We start from the raw sequence: 25,355 nt of genomic DNA, 5'->3' as shown, positions 1-25,355 counted from the left end.
CTGTACCCTCGCACCTTTAAGTTATCACTCCCTCCGAGGACTAAGAACCATTCTTTGGTCCTCCGAAGGTACTTAAGTATATTCTTGACTGCAATCCAATGAGCTCTGCCAAGATTCCCTTGATATCTACTGACCATGCTCAAAGCAAAGGCCACATAAGGGCGAGTACAAGTCATAGCGTACATGATTGAGCCAACTGCGGAAGCGTAGGGTACTCGGCTCATTTCAGCTATCTCGGCTTCGGTACTCGGACTTTGAATCTTACTCAACTTGGCATTACTTTGTATCGGTAGCTCTCCCTTCTTCGAGTTTTCCATACTAAAACGTTTTAGTACTTTATCTAAGTAAGTATTCTGACTAAGTCCTATTAGTCTCTTACTTCTTTCTCTCACTATCCTTATTCCCAAAATATAGGAAGCCTCTCCGAGGTCCTTCATAGCGAAGCACTTCCCGAGCCAGGACTTAACCTCCTGCAGAGTCGGGACGTCGTTTCCTATGAGTAGTATGTCATCAACATACAAAACGAGGAAGCTAACTATACTCCCACTGGCCTTGACATATACACATGATTCATCTTCACTTCGTACAAATCCAAACTCTTTGACTTTCTCATCGAAGTAGAGATTCCATCTGCGAGACGCTTTCTTAAGTCCATAAATGGACTTCTCAAGCTTGCACACTCTATTGGGATGCTTCAGATCGACAAAACCCTCTGGCTGAGCCATGTAAACATCCTCAGCCAACTTTCCATTAAGGAAAGCGGTCTTGACATCCATTTGCATATCTCATAATCATGAAATGCAGCAATGGCAAGCATCACCCTAATAGATTTTATCTTAGCAACTGGTGAGAAGGTCTCATCATAGTCAACTCCGGGAGTTTGAGTAAAGCCCTTCGCCACCAATCGTGCTTTATACGTGTGCACATTCCCATCCACGTCGGTCTTCTTCTTGAAGATCCATTTGCACCCAACAGTCTTACATCCAGGCACATTGTCAACCAAATTCCAAACTTGGTTGTCATACAAGGACTGAATTTGGCTATCCATCGCCTCTTTCCATTTTGCAGACTCCGGGCTTGCCATGGCTTCCTTATAGCAATTAGGTTCATCTAGATTTATTAGTGTACCATCACTAATATACGTGTCCCCTTCGGTAGTAATATGAAAACCATAGAACTGGGGTTGAACTATAACTCTTTCGGAATGTCTAAGAGGTAAGGACTCGTCAATCAGTTCAACTGGAGTTTCATCCTCGGGTTGAGTGCCAACAGTAGAGGTTCCTTCATCGCTCGACTCTTGAATCTCTTCAAGATCGATCTGCCTCCCACTGTCTCCTTGGCTTATGAGTTCTCTCTCTCTCTCTCTCTCTCTCTCTCTCTCTCTCTCGGAAAACCCCTCTTCTTGCAACGAAGACAACATTGTCACTTGGTCTATAGAAGAGATATCTAAAGGATTTTTGTGGGTAGCCGATGAAAATACATCGCTCACTTCGAGGTTCGAGCTTGTCGTGAGTTTCTCGTCTTACGAAAACCTCACAGCCCCAAACCTTGATATGTGCCAACGAGGGAGCTTTCCCTGTCCACATCTCGTGAGGTGTTTTGGCAACCTTCTTTGTAGGGAATCGGTTAAGGATATGGGCGGCAGTCTCTAAGGCATACCCCCAAAATGAGATAGGTAGTGAAGCACAACTCATCATAGAACGAACCATGTCTAACAAGGTTCGATTACGCCTTTCTGCCACACCATTAAACTGTGGTGTCCTAGGTGGCATCAATTGTGAAACTATTCCGCATTCCTTGAGATAGTCGTGGAATTCAAGACTTAGGTACTCTCCTCCTCGATCGGATCGAAGCATCTTGATTTTCCTGCCCAACTGATTCTCCACTTCATTTTTGAATTCTTTGAAATTTTCAAACGTTTCTGACTTGTGCTTGATTAAGTAGATATACCCATATCTACTATAATCATCGGTGAAAGTCACGTAGAAGCGGTTCCCATCCTTTGTGGTGGATCTAAAGGGCCCACATACATCGGTATGTATGAGATCCAATAAACCCTCACCCCTCTCACAAGTGCCAGTGAAGGGTGACTTGCTCATCTTTCCAAGTAAACAAGATTCACACGTGTCATCTTCCCTAAGGTTGGATGACTCCAACACTCCATCCTTTTGGAGTTGGGCTATGCGCTTCTTGTTGACATGTCCAAGACGACAATGCCACAAAGATGCTTTATCCATACCATTGGAAGAATCCATACACAACACATCATTTCCTAGGTTATCTACAACCATAACCATTTCATAAATTCCATTACAAGGCATTGCATCAAAATATAAAACACCATTCAGATAAGCATAAATAGAACCATTCTCATTATTAAACGAATATCTAAATCCTTGTTTAAACAAACCATGAAAAGAAATGATGTTTCTTGCCATATCTGGAGAGTAGCAACAATTATTTAAATCTAAATTCAATCCATTACTAAGCACTAAAGAATACACTCCAATCTTTGTAACAGGCGACGATCTTCTGATCCCCATGATTAGATTTATTCTTCCGAGCTCCACATCTCTACTTCTTCCTAGTCCCTGCAAATCAGAACAAATGTGGTAACCACACCCTGTATCAAGAACCCAAGAAATAGTATGGGATGAATTATTAGATTTAATTGTGTAAAAAATCCGCCTTTATCGATTCGTCCCGTTTTCGTTTTTGGGCTAAGATATATAAACTATAAGTTTATTTTAATCTCGTAAGTGATCAAATCCATTTAAAACTCATGAAAATGGACCAAAATCATTAATTTGAAATTTCTAAATTCTATCCCGTCGAATTACGGAAACTTAATCGGGTGCGACCAAAAGCCCCGTTTAATGCCGGTATCGGGTAGAATTCTACCGTGTCCAAGTTTTGGGACCTATTTAAACATGTTCAAGCTTTCATTTGAAGCTTTTGCTTCATCTCTCTACTCTCTCTCTCTAACCTCTCTCCAAAATTCAAGTTTAAGGGTCCAAATCTCAAATTTAAGGCTTCTAATCACCAAGGTACATTCCCTAACTTGTTATACAACCCCTCTAGCCTTCAAATTCGAGTTTAAACCATGGATTAGGACCATTACCATGTGTTTACGGCCCTAGAACAGTCCTAGGACGTAAACTGATATAAATGGGGTTTTTGGAGCAACAAAACCCACCCGGGTCCTTCCAAACACTTGAAATGGGGTGTTTCCGCAACTAGAAGTGTATGTCCTTAACAAATAAATTAATCAAGTCCTAATTAAATACAAATATGTATCATTTCATAATCCATAGGAATCTTGTGCGTTCGCGAACCCTGAACTGACGTTTAGGATCCAATCTGACGCGTTTCTCAACCGGTGAGTTCATACCCTACCCTTTTTCAAATGTTTTTCAAATGTTTTCAGGGGGGAATACAAGAAAAAGTACAAGGAAATCTTGTACTTAAACCTATTTTCAGTCCAAATGTTTTATTTCATGTACGTTTCTAATATCAAAAATCGTGATAACTAATGATTCGAATTGCAGGGTATACTGTCAGACTAAAGTGAGATTTCTATAAAAAGTGTTTTGAATTATATTACACTTTTGCAAAAGAAATCATATTTAACATAAACTAAGATTAGAACGAATACGAATACGAATACGAATACGAATACGAATTCGAATACGAATACGAATACGAACCAATAGGATAGAATGAATACGAATACGAATACGAATACGAATTCGAATACGAATACGAATACGAATACGAATACGAATTCGAATACGAATACGAATACGAATACGAATACAAATACTAACCAATAGGATAGAACGAATACGAATACGAATACGAATATGAATACGAATACGAATACGAATACGAATACAACCAATAGGATAAGTACGAATACAAATGCGAATACGAATACGAAAACGAATAGATATAGGAACACGAATGCGAAATGACGCCTTTGGATGACACTAAGACTTCGAATATACAGTTAGTGTACCCCTTGAGTGTCACCATAGTTTTGAATTTAATGCGAAATTACGCCTCTGGACCTCTACCGAGTTTCAAATATATCCGCCTCAGAATGTCGACAGAGATTCGAATATACAACTAATATACTCTTTTGGAACTCATCAGAACTTCGAAAATACTGTAATGTACACTTCTGTGTGATTCCAAATATTCGAAAATACAACTAAGTTAGTAGATAATAGCCATTCGAAGGTAGAATAACTAAGGGTTAGAATACTTAGCTAATACTACAAGTATGGTAATTACTAGTACTTCGAAATCAAACCTAAGAACCAACCACAATACATAGGAAAATATGGGATTTTACTGAGATAACATAACAACTAGTAACGAATTTAGAAACGAATAAGACAACTTAATACATAGGAAAATATGGGATTTTCCTGGGATAGCATAACAATTCACATACGAATAAAGTAACAAACGAATAACTAAACTATTAGGAAAATATGAGATTTTCCTGGAATGACATAACAAACCGTTTTCGAATTTGTAACAAAAGATAACTAAACTGTTTTCATAAGAAAATATGGGATTTTCTTGAACAACAACTTTTTCAGAAAGCAAAGGAAACTCGTTCTTTTCAAAACTAAACCGCTTATGAACTCACCAGCTTTATGCTGATTTTCAAACCGCTTGTATTCTCAGGTCAGCGTTAGACTGGTACACCGCCACCTTTTGGAGAAGAAGGAGCGTTCCGAAGACTTGTCTTTACTTTTGTTCATATCATATATGTATAAAACACTTGTATAACTTTTCTTTCAAACAGATGTAAATAATATTATGTAATGTAATGTTTTCTGTTTACTGTTTTACTATGTGTATTGGATTTGATACTAACCGTGGAGTCAACCCCGGAAATGTTTCCGCCTTTGGTTTTCGGGGTGTGACAGATTGGTATCAGAGCCCTTGTTTATAGTGAACTAGTATACCAAAGCTTACATGGTATAAGACTATAAACATTAAGGGGCCTAAGTGCTCTGAACTAAAAGTATACTCTACAAATATAAGTATTTTCTAAAGTATACAAGTATACCGAACCGTCGAGATCCGTAACTACAAGTACAACAAAATATAAGTAAATGGGTGTTGTACGCTGCGGTTAAACCTGGGCAGTTATGTAGTCGTGTCTAGGATCAATATAGCCTGACCAACTATATTCATTCGAGTCACGGCCAACATGTGCTTGGGAGTGACTGTGGTACGCAGCATACCTAAAACTTACCCAATATCCTAAACAACGAGCCGTCGTTGCAATGAATCATGAAATACTATGGGAGTATTTCTCGAGCCGATCCTTAGTAGAAATCCTCGTATACGCGTTGTTCTTTGATCATTCCTCTAGCGATAAAATTATCTGCCTTGATCACTCTCTCCTGTTTTATCGCTTAATATTATGTTATGTCTGTCTTGATGAGATATCCCCTGATCCATATATCTTGATTCAATTCAGAGGACTTATGATCCTCTCTTTCCAGATCTTTTTAGATCAAGATGCCTCCAAGAAAGAGACCCAACTCGAAGAACACCAACAACCCTACGCCGCCACCACCTCCTCTTCAAATTGATCTGGAAACGCTTCAGGAAACCATTACTGCCACAATATCAGCCCTCCTACCTCAACTAAACCCCAGTGGCTCAGGGGGTGGTTCCCAAACCCAAAACCAGGAAGGTAATCAGGGACACCGGAAGGTGTGTTCCTATAAAGACTTTATGAACGCAAAACCGACATTCTTCGATGGCACAGGGGGTGTCATTGCTCTAACTCGATGGTTAGAAAAGATTGAATCTATCTTCGAGATTTGTGCCTGTTCGGAATCCGATAAGGTAAAATTTGCCACCTGTATGCTCATCGATAAAGCTTTGACTTGGTGGAACGGCCGAGTCAAATCCCTGACTTTACCTGTAGCTAATGCTATGGGATGGGAAGTTATGAAGGAGCTACTACGCGCGGAGTATTGCCCTCGGGGTGAAATCCAGAAGCTGGAGCATGAACTCTAGAACCTGAAGATGAAAGGTTCCGATATCGCCGCTTACACTTCAAGGTTTGACGACTTGACACTTCTTTGTCCGGGAATGGTTACCCCGGAGAGCAAAAAGGTAGAAAGGTTCATCTGGGGATTAACCCAGCCAACAAAAGGGAACGTTATAGCGGCGAAGCCAGATACCTATGACAGCGCCAAATGTCTAGCACAAACCTTGATCGATCACAGTGATGACCAAGAAGAAGCAGACACCACTCCCAAACCAACAGAAAAGAGTGGTGAGAAAAGAAAGTTTTGGAAAAAGAAGAAGAAGAGTCAGTCTTCCCCAGAACCCTCGAAGAAAGAGCAGATAGTGGCAGTCCACGCTGCCACTACCCCTGTCGTTGTATCTGTTGTAGGTTCCTCAGCCCAAGCACCTGTCACCGGATATGCCGGTATCCTACCGTGGTGTAACCGATGTAGCTACCACCATCGCATCCCTGGCCCTTGTCGTGTAAAGTTTTGTAGAAGCTGTGGCCAGGAAGGTCACCTCGCGCGAAGCTGCAAAACCCCAGCCCCATCAACTAATCAAGCTTCCGGAGCTGGTATCGGTCAAACCTACTATAGTTGTGGAGAGGTCAGACATTATAAATGAAACTATCCTAAGAGAGTAACATCTGGCAACACCGGGAGAGTCCTAACTATGGGACAAGAAAGGACAACCGCCGACCCCACCGTTGCCACAGGTATACTTCTCCTTGATGAATCTTGTGCTCGTAATCCTTTTCGATTCTAATGATGAAAGAATTTGCTAACCATTCATTCAAATATCTCTCTAAACTAAATCCTTCGTTAATAATCGAAACGTGTACTGTCGAGATGACCAACCAGTGAGAAAGAGAACGTTAACATCATACCCTTAGATCGTATCCTTGATTCGGATGATTATTCCTTTCCATTCGATCTAATGGTAAACGTTTTGTGAAAAGATTTGATGCGATCATTGGCATGTAATGACTGAGTCTCATTCATGTTGTTATTCTTGTTTTCGAAAGGGTCGTCCGTCCAAAACTTTCTTCTAATCCGACTCTCATAATTCTTGGCATCAAACCTAAATCCTACCTTCGCATCTTCGTGTATCAAAGCTTAGAAACTTTCCCATGCATTCCTCGTCTGTGTGATATTTGGGAAGCGAGAAGTCTGCAACTCCTTCCTCGATGCCTTTCCCGAAAATTCTCGAGAATTCCTTCCGAACGTCTAGTCAAGTCTAGTATCGACCTAATGCTTGGAACTACCTCGTATCCGAATCTCTGGGAGGATGATGTGTCCAATACAGCGACCAGTACCTGATATGATCACCACGAGCTCGTAGTGGTGCCCTTCGGTCAAACCATTTTCACGGGTTATATAGCTAAGCAAAGCAGTCATACCAGTGAACCTTTCCATCAACTAAGGCGATAGGGAATTATTCAGCACCGTAAAATACCCATAGAAACCTGTCAGTTCTTGGGTTCCATCGACTATTATCGTAGACCTACCCATAAATTTCTTCTAGGACCATCAGACCCTTAGTTACGCGGTTCTGTGTAGATGTGCTTTCCTGTTGGAGCATGTGTCCTGTTGAAGGCTTTATCCTAGAAAAAGCATGATATGCTTTGAGAAGTGCGAACTACTTCCGTCGTGATTCATTAGACCCTTCGCGATCCTTGTAGGAATGATTCCGTAACCTTCAAACTTCGATTACCCTCGGAACTTAGTAACATCCATATGCTACTTCACGCCTCGGTCTTTAAGAAGTATCTACCCAACGAATCCAAAACACGCCCCGATAGTGAGGGTTCGCTGGAACGTCAAGCGGAGACCCGATGTCACTTGGGAGCGTGAAAACCTGGAGCAGCTGATCCACTCGCATCTCTTTTCATTTCATGAGCTGTATCGTAACCTTTGAATTTCGGGACGAAATTCCCTCTAACGGGGGGATAATGTAACAACCCGAAGTTGTCCATCGCCTAAATCCGTTCCGCGCGTAAAAAAAATACGCCTTTATCGATTCGTCTCGTTTTCGTTTTTGGGCTAAGATATATAAACTATAAGTTTATTTTAATCTCGGAAGTGTTCAAATCCATTTAAAACTCATGAAAATGGCCCAAAATCATTAATTTGAAATTTCTAAATTCCATCCTGTCGAATTACGGAAACTTAATCGGGTGCGACTAAAAGCCTCGTTTAATGTCGGTATCGGGTAGAATTCCATCGTGTCCAAGTTTTGGGACCTATTTAAACGTGTTCAAGCTTTCATTTGAAGCTTTTGCTTTATCTCTCTACTCTCTCTTTAACCTCTCTCCTAAATTCAAGTTTAAGGGTCCATATCTCAAATTTAAGGCTTCTAATCACCAAGGTACCTTCCCTAACTTGTTATACAACCCCTCTAGCCTTCAAATTCGAGTTTAAACCATGGATTAGGACCATTACCATGTGTTTACGGCCCTAGAACAGTCCTAGGACGTAAACTGATATAAATGGGGGTTTTTGGACCAACAAAACCCTTCCAAACCACAATTAGACCTTAGATATAGCTAGATGACTTTATGGAATGGACTTAGAATGCCTTGAACCATGATTTAGAGCCTTGTACATGTGTTTACGGCCCTGGAGCATGCTTGGGCCGTAAACACATATAAAAGGGGTTTTTATGCCCTTAAACTCTTCCAAAACACCAATAAGTCTTAGATACGATTTGTAGAATTATGGAATTGGCCTTGGAACACCTTGAACATCAATTTAGAGGAGTAAACTTGAGTTTACTGCCCAAGAACATGCTTGGGCCGTAAACTCATATTCTTGGGGAGTAAACTCCTCTAAATGTGTTAAAATGCCATTTAAACACACCTTGAGCCTTGGGGTAAATTCTAGAAGTGAACACAATCAAGATTAGGACCTTAAAACATGTTAGAACACCCTCTTAAGGAGTTCACGGTCATAAGGGGATCTAGGGCCGTAAACTCCTAAAAATATGTCAAATGATGCCCAAAAGTCCCTCCAAGGCTTGTAAAATGAGTTTAAATCACATGTGATTGTCCTAGCATCACCAAAACACATAAGAATTGGGTATAGGGGAGTTTACGGCCGTAAACTCCTAGTTTACTGTCGTAAACTCCATTAAATGGTCAATGTGTAAGTCTAATCCACTCCTATGCCCTAGATTTGATCCTAGCAAATTTTCCCAAGTCATATGAAGCCATTTAGCAACCAAAAGTACCCCTCCATGAGTTTACGGTCGTAAAATCATGGGGAATATGTCATTAGGGCCAAAAACTCCATAAGGAGTTTACTCTCGAAGAGTAAACTCAATATCCAAGCCTCATGTGTCCTTTAATGCCACCCGGGTCCTTCCAAACACTTGAAATGGGGTGTTTCCGCAACTAGAAGTGTATCTCCTTAACAAATACATTAATCAAGTCCTAATTAAATACACATATGTATCATTTCATAATCCATAGGAATCTTGTGCGTTCGTGAACCCATAACTGACGTTTAGGATCCAATCTGACGCGTTTCTCAACCGGTGAGTTCATACCCCTACCCTTTTTCAAATGTTTTTCAAATGTTTTCAGGGGGAATACAAGCAAAAGTACAAGGAAATCTTATACTTAAACGTATTTTCAGTCCAAATTGTTTTATTTCATGTATGTTTCTAATATCGAAAATCGTGATAACTAATGATTCGAATTGCAGGGTATACTGTCAGACTAAAGTGAGATTTCTGTAAAAAGTGTTTTGAATTATATTACATTTTTGCAAAAGGAATCATATTTAACATAAACTAAGATTAGAACGAATACGAATACGAATTCGAATACGAATACGAATACGAATACGAATACGAACCAATAGGATAGAATGAATACGGATACGAATTCGAATACGAATACGAATACGAATACGAATACGAATACGAATACGAATACGGATACAAATTCGAATACGAATACGAATTCGAATACGAATACGAATAACAATACGAATACGAATACGAATACGAATACTAACCAGTAGGATAGAACTAATACGAATACGAATACGAATACGAATACTAACCAATAGGATAGAACGAATACGAATACGAATACGAATACGAACACGAATACGAATACGAATACGGTTACGAATACGAATACGAATTCGAATACAAATACGAATACGAATACGAATACAACCAATAGGATAAGTACGAATACGAATGCGAATACGAATACGAAAACTAATAGATATAGGAACACGAATGCGAAAAGATGCCTTTGGATGACACTAAGACTTCGAATATACAGTTAGTGTACCCCTTGAGTGTCACCAGAGTTTCGAATTTAATGCGAAAGTACGCCTCTGGACCTCTACTGAGTTTCAAATATATCCGCCTCAGAATGTCGACAGAGATTCGAATATACAACTAATGTACTCTTTTGGAACTCATCAGAACTTCGAAAATACTGTAATGTACGCTTCTGTGTGATTCCAAATATTCAAAAATACAACTAAGTTAGTAGATAATAGCCATTCGAAGGTAGAATAACTAAGGGTTAGAATACTTAGCTAATACTACAAGTATGGTAATTACTAGTACATCGAAATCAAACCTAAGAACCAACCACAATACATAGGAAAATATGGGATTTTACTGATATAACATAACAACTAGTAACGAATTTAGAAACGAATAAGACAACTTAATACATAGGAAAATATGGGATTTTCCTGGGATAGCATAACAATTCACATACGAATAAAGTAACAAACGAATAACTAAACTATTAGGAAAATATGGGATTTTCCTGGAATGACATAACAAACCGTTTTCGAATTTGTAACAAAAGATAACTAAACTATTTTCATAAGAAAATATGGGATTTTCTTGAACAACAACTTTTTCAGAAAGCAAAGGAAACTCGTTCTTTTCAAAACTAAACCGCTTATGAACTCACCAGCTTTATGCTGATTTTCAAACCGCTTGTATTCTCAGGTCAGCGTTAGACTGATACACCACCACCTTTTGGAGAAGACGGAGCGTTCCGAAGACTCGTCTTTACTTTTGTTCATATCATATATGTATAAAACACTTGTATAACTTTTCTTTCAAACAGATGTAAACAATATTATGTAATGTAATGTTTTGTGTTTACTATTTTACTATGTGCATTGGATTTGATACTCAATGTGGAGTCAACCCCGGAAATGTTTCCGCCTTTGGTTTTCGGGGTGTGACACTTCTCTTCCAATGCCCGATTTTGTGGCAATGATGGCACTCTGCCTCCTTTGGGTTAGGTTTGGGCTTAGCAAGATTACATTGGTCCCACTAGAAGAGGAACCATCTTGGGACTTTCCCTTGCGGTGGTTCTTTGAAGAAGCCTTCCTCTTCTTGCCCCTTCCCTGCCCAATTGCCAAAACAGGAGCAGCAGACAGATTGGGAGATGGTGCAACAGACTTGTCTTTAAGATTGCTCTCAGCAGTTCTTAGGAGCCCTTGGAGTTTGCTTAGGGTGACCTCTTCCTTGTTCATGTGGTAGGTCATCCTAAATTTGTTGTAGCATGAGGGTAAGGAGTGGAGAACAATGTCGATAGCCAAATCTCCCCCAAAGTTGACATTCAACTTATTGGATTAGTGTCTAAGTCCATAACTGTTTTAGTATGTACTTGACCCGATGGTGCATGGTCCTTTTGGGTTGCCTTCACCAAAGCAACTTGATAGGATTAATTATGGAGAGAAAGGATTAAATATGATTTATTAATATATTATGAGAATAATATATTAAAGGAGAAATCATATTGTTTAATTAATATTAGTCAATAATTAATTAGTAATTAGTTTTGTGCCTAAAAGAGATTAATTAAACTTAAGGGACGAGAATTCTAATTATAAGATAATTGTAACTTGTATTAAGGAGTGGACGAATTCTATGGGGAAGCCCATAAGAAATCGTCCAAGGCCTTAATGAAAGGGATCCATGGGTTGCTTAGGGCTTAAGCATCCAAATTAGGGTTTCGTTGTTAGATAACCCTAATAGCCTCACTATATATAGAGCCCTTAAGGACCAAAAACGTGGCTAAGCTTTTTTCTAGGGTTTCACACGTTTTTGGGCAGCCTCCATCCTCTCTCCTCTTCATCCTCTTGCTTATGGTGTTTGTGAACCATTAGAGGAGTGACATTTGTGACTCTAAGCTTTCTAAAGTCATTTCAAGGAGATTTGGGATTGTTATTGCTACATAACAATCAAGGTAATATCTTAAACCCATTCTTATGTTAATCCGATTTTATGATATATATGACTATATTCTTGATCTAATTGAAGATATTTATTAATTAATAAAATATTTGTTTCCTTATGTGATAATTGACTAAGTATTTTGATTAAATTAGTAAATTGTTTTGCAAGAAATCATTAAATAAATCAAATATGGATAATTATGTGATTAAATGTTAATTTAGGTTATTTTTTATTTGAACCTTGTGTTATGAAATGTTTCATATTTTCCCCCCTTAGGTTTTATAGTTTAAATTTGAACCCAAAAGTTTTGTTGTTTTGAAATTTAAATAGTTGAAACTAGGGGTGAGCAAAAACCGCACCGCAACTAAAAATAACCGCAAAAACCGCATAAACCGCAACCGCAATAAAAACCGATGGTGAGGTTTTCTGTTTTTCAAAAACCGCAAATTTGCGGTGCGGTGCGGTTATTAATTTCCAAAAACCGCAAAAAAACCGCACCGCACCGCATATATTATATACAGTTTTTTATCAATAATTAGTTTATTAAATATTAAAAATAAGACAAATTTCATGAATGAAAAACGGATAAAATACTAGAAGACAAAAGTGTTGGCTTTTTCTTATGTTTAACTTTGAAAAAAGGATGAAATTAGACAATTTTATGATATTTATTGTTAATTACTATTGATTTAACGTTTTTAAGATATTAGTTGTTTGTGGTTTAAGTTAAATAGTTAATTGTCTTATACCTTATGGTTTTTATTATAATTACAAGTAATATGTTTGAACTCTTAAAACTATTTGAGCTCTAAACTGTGGTTAAAAACCACACAAAATAACCGCATCAAATCCATGCGGTTAATAACCGCAACATAGAAAAAATAAACCGCACCGCAAAAATAACCGCTTAACCGCACCGCAAAAATAACCGCACCATGCGGTTTTGAAAATGGATTAACCGCATTTGCGGTTAGTGGTGAGGTTTTGGCTAATAACCGCACCGAACCGCACCGCGCTCACCCCTAGTTGAAACCCTAATGTTTTGAAAAAGGTTTCAAAACTTGCCCTCAAGTTTTGGAATTTAAATTTTGATTAATTGTTTAATTTTGATGTATATTTAAATTCTAAACCCTAATGTTTGAAATGTTTCAAAACTTGCCCTCAAGTTTTGGAATTTAAAAGTTGATTAAAAGTTTAATTAGGAATGGTAAATTCTAAAACCATAGTATTGTTTTGAAAAAGTTCAAATCACACCCTTATGGTTTTATTAATTAATTAAGGTGTATAATTAAAAGAGATTTAGTAAATCCATATAGTCGTGGTATACAATTTAATTAAATTAAAAGTCTAATTATTAAATTAGACCACCTAGTATTTTAAAAGTATAAAATACACCCTATACTATATATATATAACATTAAAAGTCTAACATTATATATATGTATGAGTAAAAGTCAGTCTTACCGTTAGTAGGCCTCATTCACGAAGCTGGTCTATAAGGGGTGTTTAAGGAAATTGCCTATAAAATGGCGATTGAATGGGTATCCACTCTTACCCACCGCACTCTTGACTAGTGGAGAGTCGTTAGCCGAACGGGTAGGATAGGATGAAACCTTCCATTATAAGTATAATGAATTACAAAAGTAACTATATTTTTTTCAAATTCCCAATCTTAGTTACTTAGGTAAAGTGAATTGATGCAATTCCATGAAATTACACTTTGTACCCTTGCGAAGACGTTAGTGGAGCGTGTATGGTTTACCGGCACACTAAATGGTTCTAAGTAAAGGTAGCAAAGGGTGACTCAATGTTTGTCATAGTTCGGTGGAGCGTGTGTGGTTTACCGGCACATCGAATAGGTGACTGTAACATGTGGGGGCACCATGTAAGTTTGCATGGTTATTCACACCCGCTTTGTGATCCTCGGCATCCCAGTCACAAACAAGAGGGGCATATCGAGATTTAAACATGCCATTGAAATGTTCAATGAATCTCAAAGGATCTAGGAGTTTTCATAGATTTAAAACCTAAATTTCTTTTTCGTTTTTCATGGTGGAAATTAGTGAATCGTCATTCACTTACGTTCAAATGTTCTGCAATTTGGGTTACGACATCCCTCTCCCGAGTTGTAGAATATTGTGTTGGGTCCTAGCCTTAGTATCTCATTTGGGTGATTTACTAAGGACTCAATCAATCAACTAACTTGAATTCGTTTTCTCCCGTTTTGTAGATGTCAAAGTATGACAACTATGGTCTTCTCAAATCCCGTGGAACAAGCATTCCACATGAAGATGATATTCCACGATTCGATCGAGGAACAAGAGATCATGCTTCACTTCCTCCACCTCCTCCAATTATTCTCCCTAACCCATAAGATCGAAGAATTGAAAGGTTCGATATCACTAAGGCCCTATTGGAAATGAAACATGAAGATGGTAAATCTGTGTGTGCCCACATTCTAGGAATGAAATCACACATCGATAGGTTGATTATGTTGGGTGTGTCATTTCCCGAAGAGTTGGCTGTGAACTGGGTTCTGCAGTCACTCCCTGAATCATATAATGAGTTCAAAAGAAAGTATTATATGATGGATCATGACGACAACCTCATTGACCTAACTTACATGCTCATTGCTGCTGAATCAGAAATGATTTGGCGAAGCAATGGAGTGTATTTGTTGGGAAAGTCAACTGACCATGCTTCCGAGGACGTTCTAGGAGAATCGACCTGCGTTTGCTGCCAAGAGAAAGGGCGTTGGATAGAAGTCTGCCCTAAGAGCCTGAAGATTCCAAAGATGGGAGAGTCAAAGAGTATGGCTGTGCTTCAGTTAAAATCCGCTATCTAACTCCATTAAGTTCCTATTCGTTGATTCTTAATACATGATGTGATAAGATTGCATTTGAATGTTTTGCAGGATCGGTGAAAAGAAAGGAAGCTTGGTGAGAGAGCAAGATAAATCTAATCACAAAGAGATGGATCTCGATCGCATGGACTTGAAGATTAGATTTTGAGCTTAGATAGTTATGATAGAGTTGTTAGAAATTTTCCTTTTGAAATACATAGTTTTCAATGGATTTTGCATTCTAAGGACAAACGTTTTCCGCTGCTTTTATAAATAAAATAAATTTTGGTTTGACTTCTTTATTTATTTGTTTATTTCCTTGCAATGAAATCGTTGTGAAAATTGATGTTTGCATATTTCTACAACAAATGGATATGATTCTTAGTTATGTTATTTATGGAAATGTCAAGAATTTACCAAATAGGGAGAGTTTCTCATCGCCCAAATTTCAATTGGACAGAAATTTGGAATCACGCAACTTGGTTGCATGATGAATAAGAACTTTCATATTTGGAAATTAGACTAATTCATTGACAAAGTGTCAAGTGAAGGACTATGAGATCGAGCACACAAAGTTGTGTGTTGATCAAGCCCACCATAAGAGTAACAAAGATATTCGTCATGATTTACCGGAGGTTTAGTAAATGTGATTATACTTATAAGATTAAGTGTAATTGTGAATTGATTAAAAAGGTTTAAATCAATAGCAAAACAAATAAGAAGAAACAAGTAGGCAGAAAGATAAAAGTTTCTCCATTCGAAGAAGAACCATATCTCAATTGATCCTCTAAGTGAGTCTTAGTACAATTGTATGTTTAAGAAGAGGAATCAAGGATTGAAGAAATGGTTAAATCAAGAAGTCAATCATACTTCGTTCCAATAACAAGTCTTAAAGTTAAGATTGTGACATTAAGTGAAAAGTATTAAGAAGGTTTGTAACATTCATCAAATGTGGAAAGTTATGATGTCTTGGATAAGACAAAGACCAACTAGGACCAATTTATGAAGAGTTTTGATAAAAGCTACACTAACTCTTGAATATTTGTTTGTTAAGAAATGGTTATTAACAAGAGAATCGTATATGTCAAGGAGTCAGTGGGAGTCTTAATGGTCTTGAAAGGATTCAAGAACAAATCAAATAAACCTTATCGATCATCACTAGCACACGAGTTGAGTTTTACAATCTATCGTGTTGACATTATTTTGTTTCTGTGCCAATCCAATCGAGTTAATTATGCATGTGAGTTCTATGAGTTCTCATTTGAATGCATAAAAGGCAAGGACCTTGATCAATGGAAAGTACATTGATAAGAAAAGGTGAGCTGCTTAACTACTTGGAAGACATGGTGGGCAGTTGTGCTACCATAAGGCAAGAAATCGAGATTCAGAAAGTTCGATCCATATGAGTTTGAATTTGTCGTAAACTTTGGTTTTAACAAATCCACATGGATAGGAACACATACACCGTTTAAATCTAAGTGTCATAAGATTTCCTCCTTCATGAAAATGATTGTGAGGAAATGCTTTCACTAAGAAAGATTTTAAGAAGATAGTGATTGTAAAATTGCATTCTCGAATTCGATTATGGTTACGGTATCCCTGTCCATGATTTGAATTGTGAGGTTTGGCAATCAGTCTTAATTGTTTAGACACACATATGAACTATCTAAGGCAAAGGTGTATAAGTTCAAGAAGCCTTGATAAAAGATTATCAAAGCACTAAGTATTAGAAACATGAACTTAAGAAATTCAATAGGTATTGTTTTCTGAAAGTTAAGATGTTTATGAATACATGTCGAAGCTAGTGGGAGCATAAGTGTCATGTTTATAATAATCATCATGATAGTGGGAGCATAAATGTTATGATTGTATGATTATTAAGGAAAGTATTGCAAGGTTAGCAATATTAATTATAGAAAACAAGAGTCATACTTTTCAAAGTTGTAAGAGTTGAAAGGTTGTTTTGCTATAATTAAGGGAGAGAATATTATGCTTCATTTCAAATCTAAAAGCTTAGGTTGAGAAATGTTAATAAATTTAGTCGAAGGTACATAGTGTGTTCTTAAAATTTCGATTATGATTACGGCATTCCTCTTCACAATTCGAATTTTGAGAACATAGCAAATAAAACATTATGGCAAAAGATTAATAAAGTATCAAATCTTTATGTAAGACATTATGCATCGTGTCCCATACGCTTCGGGTATTGGATCGATTGCAAATGCTATAATATTTGACCATTCTAAAATTTTCCAAATGTCTAGCGCATGTAGAGGGAAAAGGGACTAGAATCAGTTTTGACTAAAATAATTAAACAACTTTCAAAGGACAATCCAAAGTTTGACGAGGATTAGTTGCTTGTGAGTAGTTGGAAGCATGGTATTTAATGGACCATATCGATATTATTATGAATAGAAAAGATTCTATTAAGAATAAGTTGTCATATGGAAAATATGGAAATGTATCCATATTGGAAATTGAATATTGAAAAATCTATGACTAGATTAGAAACTTTTATGCAAAAGGATGTTCAAAGGAAGTACTTTGAGTGAGAGACATCATATCTAAGGAATTGTCTTGTAACAATCTCCGATAGAGGACTTTGTAATGTCATTGGCAATAGTCTTTGTGACTTTAGTGCAGTGACATTACGAAAGGATCGTTGCATAGAATGTTAGAATCTAGCATATTCTATAAGTAGCAAGAATTTGATATTCTTTCACTTATGAAAAAGGATTTGGAGTTGTGAAATGAGAATGATTGGAAATGTGCTCAATTTGGTCTATTTCACAAAGTAAGAACCATAGGTAAACATTGTGTGTATGCTAAGAGCATGGGACAAGTGTAATAATTCAAGTAAGAAGTTGATTACTCGAAACAACAAATAATGAGTAATCGATATGGTGATAAATAAAAGGTGTTTTATTTATACTCAAAGGTTTGAGGCCATATGGGATTAGTATTATTCTTGTGTTTCACATTTGCATGTTTTTACTTCCTGAATAATTTAATTGGTTAAGAACAGTTAAATTATTCGAATGGGCCACATTCGTTCATATGTTGGAAGTAGGTATGAATGAAGACTGTCGTGAATTGGTGTGTGGATTGTCTAAAGAGCATTAGACATAAGCAAATGTTTGCTGCAACGTTCATGAGTGCTTATGAATAAGATTTGAGCATTGGATTAAACCCACGCTCACTTGGATCACTCCATGAATTGTATCACGAGTGATTGGTAAGACAATAATATCTTATATTATTGAAACCGAGATGTGTGAGTTGTATCTTGCGAATCGGTTGCACATTGATAATATGTAAACGCACTAGTAACTTGGTGTTATAAAACATATTATTGTGTGTGATTCGGTAAGTGAGTGCAAGCAAGCATTGTCTCAAAGTTTATCTGTTCCTTTTATCCAAAGTAGGATAAAAGCGATATCTTTGGGCCCCTCGATGATTTAGTGATGACAAATGTAAATGCTCGGCCGGGCTAGGGCTAATTTGATTTGTTCAATTAGTCAGTCGTCATGAATCGGAAGTCGAGAAATAATACAAAGAGAATGTTTAGAAATCATGTCTCATACGATATCTAGAATGGAGGAATATATGATCCCTTATCTAAAGGACACATGTATCTGATAGGATCAGAGTTGACAACGGCTTTGGAAAGCTACGATTGCAGATCAGGATCTGAAGTCATACGCATAATAGTTATTAGACTTATCCAAGTGGGAGACTGTTGGATTAGTGTCTAAGTCCATAACTGTTTTGGTATGTAGTTGACCCGATTATGAGCATGGTCCTTTTGGGTTGCCTTCACCAAAGCAACTTGATAGGATGAATTATGGAGAGAAAGGATTAAATATGATTTATTAATATATTATGAGAATAATATATTAAAGGAGAAATCATATTGTTTAATTAATATTAGTCAATAATTAATTGGTAATTAGTTTTGTGACTAAAAGAGATTAGTTAAACTTAAGGGACTAGAATTGTAATTATAAGATAATTGTAATTTGGGCCATGGATTACCTTGTATTAAGGAGTGGACGAATTCTATGGGGAAGCCCATAAGAAATCGTCCAAGGCCTTAAGGAAAGGGATCCATGGGTTGCTTAGGGCTTAAGCATCCAAATTAAGGTTTCCTTGTTAGATAACCCTAATAGCCTCACTATATATAGACCCCTTAAGGACCAAAAACGTGGCTAAGCTTTGTTCTAGGGTTTCACACGTTTCTGGGCAGCCTCCATCCTCTCTCCTCTTCATCCTCTTGCTTATGGTGTTTGTGAACCATTAGAGGAGTGACATTTGTGACTCTAAGCTTTCTAAAGTCATTTCAAGGAGATTTGGGATTGTAATTGCTACATAACAATCAAGGTAATATCTTAAACCCATTCTTAAGTTAATATGATTACTTGTATGCTAGAATTAGGGTTTATAGTCTTGGATAACTTGCATGTACAATAGAGAAACCTAGATCCAAGCATTAGGGTTTGTATGAGCACATAGGATGTTCTTATGTCCAAAACCCATCACAACTTGCGAAGACGATCGACATACCTTTGCATCTTTTGCAAGTGCACGGTAAGAGATTCTCCACTTCCCATTTTAGCAGTGATCATATTCGTTATTATCTCATAGCGCTCTTGCCTCGCGCTTTGGTGGTATCGCTCCATCACGTCTAAATGCATCTCATAAGGATACATGTCCTTATAGGACTTTTGGAATTCGGAGTTCATAGTGGCTATCATGATGCAATGGACTTTCGTTGCATCACACTCATGTGCCTCAAATACAGCCATTTCTTTGGGAGTGGCAGTTTCTGGATTGATCTTCTCGAGCTTCTCATCGAGAACATACTCATTGTCCTTGTAACGCGTGATCGTGCGAATGTATCTTATCTATTCGCTAAAGTTCGATCCATCGAAAGTCACCTTTTGACAAAGGCTCATTAGCGTGAATGAGCTAGCAGCAGCGTTGTTTGCATTAGACATCTACAAATAGAAAGAAACAAAGTTGATTAGAGTTAAGTCCTTAATTAACACCCAAAATGAAATTTAGGGCTAGGACCCAACAACATTATTTACACATTAGAAAAGGAATATCGTAATCCAACATGCAAATAATTTGGAGGTAGGTGAATGATGATTGACTAATTCTTCAACATGAAAAACATAAGCTTTAAGTTTTAAATGTATTGAGAATTCCTAGATTTTTGAGATTCATTGAACTCTTCAATGGCATGTTTAAATCTCGATATGCCCCTCTAGTTTGTGACTGGGATACCGAGGATCACAAAGCGGGTGTTAATAACCATGCAAATCTACATGGTGCCTTGATTGTTACAATCACCTATTCGATGTGCCGGTAAACCACACACGCTCCATCGAACTATGAAAAACAATGAATCACCCTTTGCCACCTTTGCTTAGAACCAATTAGTGTGCCGGTTAACCACACACACTCCACTAACATCTACACAAGGGTGCAAAGTGTAATTTCATGGGATTGCATCAATTCACTTTTCTTAAAGTAACTAAGATTGGGAATTTTATAAAATAGTTTAGTTACTTTATAGATTCGTTATACTTATTAATGAGGAGAGAGAGTTGCCCTATCCTACCCGTTCGGCTAACGACCCTCCACCGGTCAAGCAAGCGGTGGGTGTGAGTGTACACCCATTAAACGCCATTTTATAGGTAGCAACCTTATACCCACCTTATAGACCAGCTTCGTGAATGAGGCCTACTAACGGTAAGACTAACATAGTTTAACTCATATATATATATATATATATATATATATATATATATATATATATATATATATATAGGGTTGAATTTTAAACTTGTAAAATTCTAGGGTTTGAAATTTAAATTATTCAAATTAAACTTTTAATCACAAAACTTAAATTTCAAAACTTGAGGACAAGTTCTAAACATTTCAAAACATAAGGATCAAAAAGCAAATAATGTAAATCAACAATTAAATTATCTCAATTTGATCTTATTCAATATTACTTGCAAAATAATTAACCAATTCAATTCAAATAATCAATTATTATCACATAAGGAAATTATTATTCAACTAATTGGTAATTATCTTTTGTTTGGTAAAGAATATACTCATATATATGGTTAAAATCGGATTTTAATGACCCAAAACAGTTAAGGTAAGTTTCCTCAAGAAAAACAACAAGAAATCCCAAAACTCCCTCTTTCTGACGCTCGAACTCGCCGAATTCCCACTATGGACTCGCCGAGTTGGAGCTACTCGCCGAGTCCACAGTGGAACTCGCCGAGTTCATCAGGCAGAAGACTAAAATCGAATTTTTCAAGCAACAAGCAATTAACCAATGCATCAGTTCAATAGAAATCAATCAAGGTTCTGATACCACTGATGGATTTGAGCCATAAGAACTTTCCTATGGGCACATGCAAACCCTAATGATTGGATCTAGGTTTCTCTAATTGAACATGCATTGAATCCAAGACTTACAATACTAGATCTAATGTAAACAATTGAATCAAATCATATGAAATTGGATCTAGAACAATACCTTAGATTACTTGCTTGATACTTCTTCTTCTTGGAGCTTAGAGTCACAATTGTCACTCCTCTAATGGCTTACAAACACCAACTAGCAAGAGGATGATCTTGAGAGAGAGGGGAGAGGGTGAGAAATCGGCCCTAGGGTTTCTTGCCTTGCATGAGTGCCAATTTCCCTCACCCTAAGGATCTATTTATACTACGGGATACTAGGGTTCCACCTTTAACCCTAATTGAATAACATAGGGCCTAAGCAATCCAAGATCCTTCTAGATTTTAGGCTTGGATGAATTTAAGGTTTCCAAACCCTAAATTTTGTCCATCCCATTATCTATAAGGATACATAGCCCAAAACACAACTATTGCACATTTGACAGTTTATGCCCCTTTATTCAGTTAACCTCTTTAAGTCACCAAATTAATTCTTAATTAATATATGACTTATATTAATTAAATAACAATATTATTCCTTTAATAAATTATTCTCATAATATATTAACAATAGTATCTCTTCTCTCTTAACAAATCATCCTGTTAAGTTGCTATGGTGAAGGCAACCCAAAAGGACCATGCATAATCGGGTCAAGTACTTACCAAATATAGTTACAGCCTTAGACACTAATCCAACACTCTTGACTAGTGGAGGGTTGTTAGCCGAACGGGTAGGATAGGACAGAAACCTTCCATTATTAGTATAAAGAAATACAAAGTAACTAAATGCTTATACAAATTCCCAAATCATAGTTACTTTAGGCAAAATGTGAAATTGTATGCTAACCGATGGAATTACACTTCGTACCCTTGTCAAACGTTAGTGGAGTGTGTGTGGTTAACCGACACACTAATTTGTGGATGACATTGGTGGCGAAGGGTGGCTCGATGCTTATCATAGATCAATGGAGCGTGTGTGGCTAACCGGCACATTGATTAGGTGATAATAGCATTGGGTGCACCACGTGATTCGTATGGTTATTTAGACCTTATTTGTGATCCTCGGCATCCCAGTCACAAATTGTAGGGCATAATCGAGATTAAACATGCCATTGAAAAGTTCAATGAATCTTAAAAGATCTAGGAGTTTCAATTCATTTAAAACTTAAACTTCCTTTGCGTTTTTCATGGTGGAAATTGGTAAATCGTCATTTACCTACCTTCAGATATTCTGCGACTAGATTACGACATCCCTCTTCTAGGTTGTAGAGTATTGTGTTGGATCCTAGCTTGATGTTTCATTTGGGTGTTACATCAAGAATTCTAATCAACTTAACTTGAATTTTCTCCCATTTTGTAATTGTCTATTTCTGACAATCATGGTCTTCCCAAATCCCATGGAACAAGCTTTCCAAATGAAGATGATGTTCCACGATATGATCGAGGAACAAGAGATCATGCTTCACTTCCTCCATCTCCTCCAATTGTTCTCCCTACCCCACAAGTTCAAAGGCTTGAAAAGTTCAAGCTCACTCAATTCCTATTGGCAATTAAGCATGAAGATGGAAAGTCTATGTGTGCACACGTTTTAGAGATGAAGTCGCACATTGATAGGTTAAGGATGCTAGTTATGGATATCTCAGAAATATTGACTGTTGACTGGGTTCTTCAGTCACTTCCAGAATCATATAGTGAGTTCGTTAGAGAGTACTATATGATGGGTCACGACGTGACCCTCATTGATCTCACCTATTTGCTTACAGCTACTGAATCAACAATGATTTGGCGTGCTGGTCAAGCAAATTTGTCTGGTGAATCAAACTACCAAACTTCAATGGACAAAGGCAACATCGAAAGTCTAGAAAGAACTAAGTCTATGATTGTCCGATGTGTTGTACCTAAGGAGTCCATTTTCTTTTATTGCCAAGAAAAGGGGCATTGGAGACGAAGTTGCCCTATTTACCTGAGAGATCTAAGACATGGGAGAGTCAAGATGTATGGCTCTACTTCTGGTAAAATCCATTATCTAACTCTTTTAAGTTCCTATTCTATATTCTTAATACATGATGTGGTAAGATTACATTTTGATGTTTTTGTAGGATCGAAGAAAAGAGAGGAAGATTAAGGGAAGAAGTGAGCTGAATCTAATCGTGAAGAAATGGATTTCGATCGCATTGCTTGAAGATTAGATTCTTGAGCTACTACTTGGAGTTAGAATAGATTGTTAAGGAATATGTAATAACATAGTTTTTCAATTGAATTACATTGTAAGGACAAATGTTTTCCGCAATAAAATGAATTTTGATTTTATCTTATTTATTTATCCTTGCAATGGCATGAATGAAAAATTGATGTTTGAAGGTTTCTATTATTAGCAACAATGGATTTGATTCTTAATTGTATTATTTGTGGAAATGTCAAAAGTTTACCAAATAGGGAGAGTTTCTCATCGCCCAAGTTTCAATTGGACAGAGACTTGGAAATCATGCAACGTGTATTGTATGATGAATGAAAAACTCTCACGTTTGGAAAATTTAGACTAATTCTTTGACAAACTGTCAAGTGAAGGACTAGGAGATCGAGTACACTAGGTTGTGCGTTGATCAAGTCCATCACAAAGAAAGATAAAGATCTTCGTCATGATTTACTAAAGTTTAGTAAATATGATTATATTTGTAAGATTAAGTGTAATTCTGAGTTGATTGGAAAGGTCTCAATAAATAGCAGAACGAATAAGAAGAATCAAATAGGCAGAAAGATAAAATTTTCTCCATTCTAAGAAGAAGGGAGAGCACCTTTTATTGTGTTTTATGATAAGTCTTAATGATTAAGAACCATATCTCAATTGATTCTATAAGTGAGTCTTAGTACATTTGTATGTCTAAGAAGAGGAATCGGGAATTATGGAATTGGTTAAATCAAGAAGTCAATCATACTTCGTTCCAATATTGAATCTTAGAGTCATACTCCAAGATTACGAATTTAGTGACAAGTCTTAAGTATGTTTATAACACTCATCAAATATGGAATTTGGAAAAGGTTTTCTTAGTCTTTCACATTTGAAATTGGTAAGTTGTGATGTCTTGGATAAGACAAAGACCAACTAGGACCAATTTATGAAGTGTTTTGTCTTGATAAAAGCTACACTAACTCTTGAATATTTGTTTGTCAAGAAATGTTTCTTGATAAGAGAACCTTATATGTCAAGGAGTCAGTGGGAGTTTTAATGTTTTTGAAAAAGTTTCAAGAACAAATCAAGAATAAACCTTATCGATCATCACTAGCACAGGACTTGAGGTTTACAACCTATCGTGTTGACATTATGTTGTTTCTGTGCCATTCCAATTGAGTTAATTACGCATGTGATTTCTATAAGTTCTCATTTGAATTCATAAAGACAAAGCACCTTGATCTATGGAAAGTACATTGATATGTAAGGATAAGTTGCTAAACTACTTGGAAGACATGGTGGGCACTCGTGTTACCATAAGGCAAGAAATCAAGATTAAGAAAGTTCAGTCCATATGAGTTTGGATTTGTCGCCAACTTTGGTTTTGGAAAATTCACATGGATAGGAACTCATACACCATAAAATCTAAGTGTCATAAGATTCTATCCTTCATGAAAATGACTGTAAGGAAATGCTTTCACTAAGAGAGATTTCAAGAAGATAGCAATTGTGAAAATTGTATTCTTAAATTCGATTATGGTTACGGCATCCCTTTCCATAGTTCGAATTATGAGATTTGGAAATTAG

This window comes from Lactuca serriola, chromosome 4 (assembly GCF_051521515.1).
Source record: "Lactuca serriola cultivar US96UC23 chromosome 4, Lser_US96UC23_V15, whole genome shotgun sequence".
NCBI classification, from domain to species: domain Eukaryota; kingdom Viridiplantae; phylum Streptophyta; class Magnoliopsida; order Asterales; family Asteraceae; genus Lactuca; species Lactuca serriola.
The sequence above is the reverse complement of the archived record's forward strand: the minus strand, read 5'-3'. Positions refer to the sequence as shown.